The sequence below is a fragment of the Mesoplodon mirus genome (genome assembly GCF_964341445.2).
Source record: "Mesoplodon mirus genome assembly, chromosome: X".
Classification (NCBI taxonomy): domain Eukaryota; kingdom Metazoa; phylum Chordata; class Mammalia; order Artiodactyla; family Ziphiidae; genus Mesoplodon; species Mesoplodon mirus.
The window spans coordinates 91,484,090-91,488,383 of NC_138981.1; positions in this window are offsets into that span (position 1 = coordinate 91,484,090).

Below are 4,294 nucleotides of genomic sequence, written 5' to 3' on the forward strand. Positions count from 1 at the left end.
GCAGAGGGCCCCCCGCCCTGGGAGCCGCGGGAGCCTGCGGAGGGGGTGGCATCCCAGAAGGCAGAGGAACCGGTGGCGGGGGCAGGGGAGGCTGAGTTCTGGGCGGGCGAGGTCCTGGCTGATGCCTCCGAGTCCTGGGTGGCTGGGACTTGTGGACCCGTCGAAGGGGCCGAGGCTGGCGAGGCGCGGCCCAGTCCCCTGTCCCTTGCAGCCCCTGACTGGGCATCGGCCTCAAAGGCAGGGTGCACTCAGCGCTGGCCTCTGGCGGTTAAGTAGCGGGTCAAAGCTCTCAAAAACCTTCAGGCACGATATGCACAAGTAGAAGCCCAATTCAATAAAGACCTTTAGGATCTTGAGAAAAAGTATGCTGCCTTCTACCAACCTAGGGGCAAACAAATGGCATACCTCACTTTTGGCTGACGGGCTTTGAAAAATGTAAAGATTCTCAGTACGATGACCTGAGAAAATGATGAAATGGCACAGGGGCACATTTCAGTGGCGGAGGAATCAATGAGATTCGCGGTAGAATTTGTCTTGAAAGCGGGTGAACACTTTCCAGTGAGGTTCTGGCAGAAACATACAAAAATCCGCTCAGAATCAAATGATTTCGATCCCTTCTCCAAAGGGCCAGAAATAATCAGCAGCACAGTGTGTGAGATCTCCTGGAAAGAGGGGGAAAATGTTGTGAAAACTGTCAAGCAGCAAAAGGGTGAGGGCCAAGGAAGTGCTGTATCAACCAGTAGGAACATGATCAGTTATTCTTCTTTATTTATTTATTTTCTGACATATTTCTCTTCTCCAGATCCTCCTGAGAGCAGAGAACTAGATTCTGCTGCTGATTTTAAATCGGGAAATGTTTCCCACCACCTTGGGATGCCAAAGTCCGTATCACTCGACACTAAAGAAGAGAGTGAATATCATTATGAAAGTGCTGAGGAAGAGAAAGAGGATGGAGATGAAAAAGCAGAAGAAGGACCGAAGCTGGATATGGTCTCAGCAGAGGGCAGCTCTGGAGAATACAAGGTATTATGGTATAGTGCAACCGGTCCTGACATATACCTGTTACTGACAGCTTTATGTTTTGTTTTGTTTACATCCTTAATCTATTTTATGTTTATCTTTTTAACATCTTTATGGGAGCATAATTGCTTTACAGGGGTGTGTTAGTTTCTGCTTTATAACAAAGTGAATCACCTATAGTATACCAATATCCCCATTTCTCTTCCCACTTGCGTCTCCCTCCCACCCTCCCCATCCCACCCGTCTAGGTGGTCACAGAGCTCCGAGCTGATCTCCCTGTGCTACGCAGCTGCTTCCCACTAGCTATCTATCATGTTTTTAATGTTGTTTGTAAAGTAAATAAGAAAAAATTGTTGAAATTTAGTTTTGGAAGAACAGTTTAATGTTAATAATGTACTTGTATTCTAGATGGTATGGAAAGAAGTGTGTTCTGAAATGTATTTCATTTACAACCACAAGTCCATTGTCCTGGAGCTTTAAGTCTACTGCAGATGGGAAATTTATCAGACCTGGAAATAGAGACCTATATTTTTTTAGAGGTCTAAAATATAGAGACCTATAGTGTTAGAGACTGGTCACCAGGAGAAGCAGCTAAAGCGACTAAGCTGTGCACTAGCTGTACCTTCATCACCTGGCCACAGAAATGAAGTCTCTTGGAATAGCAATGCCTTTGAGACGGTGACTCCTTACAAAGTAGTAAAAAGTTAAGGATTTCAAATAAGACTGCATTTCATGAGTAATTCACAAATATTAGTTCAATTTAGATGTTTTATTCAAAAGGAAAGAAAATTAGCCACAGTATTATTATTGGCTCTCACTGAGTTGGTAATTCAATCCTAGTTTCTCTTCCCGCTACCCATTCATCTTTTCCTTTCTCTCTCTCATCTCTCTCTCTCTCTCAGTATCACACTCTTTCTTTCTCCCTTTCTTAATTTTCACACCTGTGGATGTTTGATAACAGCCTCCTTCTCATTATACAGATACGGAAACTGAAGGTCTGGGATTATAAGGGATTTATGATTTGGTAAGGAGCATAGGCTCTTAAGGTGGAAAGACATTTAAATCACAGAGTGGCCTTTCAAGAAAAAAAACTAACATATATAGTGGTTGGCAAGAGAGAGATGTGGTTGGTGTGATGAAATGATGTGCACCCTGACAACCAAGGGTCTGGGTTACAAGAAGAAAACATTTTGTTTTCTCCTTGGAGAGCCAGGAGATGTACATAGTATTGACTCATATTTAGAAAGTCCCTGGTGCATGTTATTGGTGTACAATTGTTAATTGACTCTTATCCCATCCTACAGTTGGAAGACATAAAAAGAAGTGGAAAGCGAAAGAAAAGAAGAATGTGTCCTTCACGGAGATTCTAGTTTTCATTAGCCCACAACACAGATTTTGTTTCAAAGTTCAACATCCCAAAATGATATTAACTGCTATCTGACTTTATTCTTACCTTTTACATATAAATTTGACAGTATTGTTCACATTGAAAATAAAAGCTTGTTTGACATGAATAAGCTGCAGAGGGGTTTTTTTTTTAACATAAATAACACTGACTCCAATGTATCTTTGTTCTATTTATTTCGGCCCACCTTACTGTCATTGAAAGGGATTTCTTTCAAGAATTTGGTAAGCCTGTTTGACATCCTTTTATAGCAGCCTCAAATAAATTAAAATATTAGATTATAAACAACTTGTGTGATGATAGAGATGGTGGCCCAGCCTCTAGTATATGTTATTGAAAGAAACTGATGGATGACCTAGCTTGCCTGGGGACCAGATGGTGCTATTGGCCTGCCATGGAGCAGCAGCAGCATCAGCATCAACTGGGAACTTGTTTGAAATGCAAATTCTCAGACCCGGCCACAGACCTACTGGATTGGATATTCTGAAGGTAGGCTGCTAGCCATCAGGTTTTTACAAGTCCTCCAAGTGCTACTGAAGCACACTAAAGTTTGAGAACCACTGCTTTAGAGCAGTGGGGGAAACGTTTAAGTACACCTACAGTAGAACCAGCCTTAATTCACTGACTTGGTACTATTGCAGGTAAACTGAACAGTATGGTAAGATCTGGACTGAGGAAGGTACTAGAATTCTCAGGGGCCTGAGACACAAAGACCTCCCGGAGGGAGGTGTTAGTTTCCTAGGTTGACCATAACAAATTACCACAAAGCAGGTGGCTTAAAACAACCGAAATTTATTCTCTCACAGTTCTGGAGACCAGAAGTCTGAGGTTAAAGTGTCGGCAGGACTGGTTCCTTCTGGAGGCTTAGAGGAAGCATCCGTTCCATGCCTCTCTCCTAGTTTCTGGTGGTTGCTGTGAATCCTTGGCATCACTCGGCTTGTACATGCAGATTTCCAGTGTCGTTCTTCATCTTTACATAGTGTTTTCCCCTGTCTCTGTTTCTGTGTTCTTTCTCTTCTTACAAGGACACCAGTCATATTGGATGAAGGGCCCACCCTAATCCAGTATGACCTCATCTGATCTTTATTACACCTGCAAATACCCTATTTCCAAATAAGGTCACATTTACAGTTTCCGGGGGTCAAGACTTCACCATATCTTTTGCAGGGATACAATTCAGCTTATAACAAGGGGCAAAGATTCAGTAGTGGAAGGGACAAATAGATAAAGGAAGAACCTAGTTCCAACACGATAAAAGCATTATGATACCATGCACATATGAAGTTTAAAGGCATTCAAAATTATTAGATTGATTATACATACATCTATTTGTAGTAAAAGGCATACATAGGAGTAATGCATGCATATGTAGAATGCAGAAAGGTGTGTATGAGAACAATAAACTTATTTAAGACAGTGGTTAAATGTATGGAAAGAAAGGGAGAATTCAGTTAGGGAGGGGAATAGTGGGTTTCAATTTTATTTGTAAGCTTACGTTTCTTAAGACGGCTGATGGTTGCATGGGTGTAGCATTCTCTGTACCTTTGTCGAGGTCTGAAATATGTCCTAATTTAAAGAAAATTAAAAGAGGAAATGGGCGTAGTATCTGGAACTTCTTTAAGGGAAAAGAGTGAAGTGGTCCTTGAGCAGAGCAGATGATCAGAGAAGGGGAGGACCAGGGGTTTGAGGGTACAAAGCCTTATTTCTACATTTAGTTAAGGCTGCTTGAGAGCTTCCTGGTTAGCATCAATACATTTTCTGTTTTCCATGCTAGTTCCTCTCGTATCCTAGAGTAGATTAACGTTATTTATGTGTGTATCGCCCCAGCTCCCTAAAATGTGAGCTTCTGACTTGTTCAGAACGTAAAGG